Below are 422 nucleotides of genomic sequence, written 5' to 3' on the forward strand. Positions count from 1 at the left end.
AAGCAGAAGCCCAGAGCGGTGGCAGAAAACATCTTTATGAATCGCACACTGAATGATTTCCTTACACACAAATTCAACCTTAAATAAACCTCCAGCGGTTATCATATTAGCCTCTTTTTAAAAGACAGGCCGTCCCTGATGGGCACAGTTGAACCATTTGGAGGATGATTGCAGGATTACGACACACAGGTATTACCGTTCAGCCCCGGCTGCACTCTGCAGAGCTTTTTACTTTTACAGAAAGTTTTTTTTCTCTTGTGAAAATTACAGCCCTTGTGGTTCCTTGTCAATCATTTCTCAAGAGCTCCCAAATACTGTTTTTTCTTTTTTCTTTTGGATAAGTGCTGTGATTAAAAAGTGTGAGAAAACTTCAGCATTAAAGTTCGAGCAACAATATACCGAGCTGTTACTGGAAAATAGAC

Source organism: Stegastes partitus, unplaced genomic scaffold (genome assembly GCF_000690725.1).
Source record: "Stegastes partitus isolate 25-593 unplaced genomic scaffold, Stegastes_partitus-1.0.2 Scaffold1145, whole genome shotgun sequence".
Classification (NCBI taxonomy): domain Eukaryota; kingdom Metazoa; phylum Chordata; class Actinopteri; family Pomacentridae; genus Stegastes; species Stegastes partitus.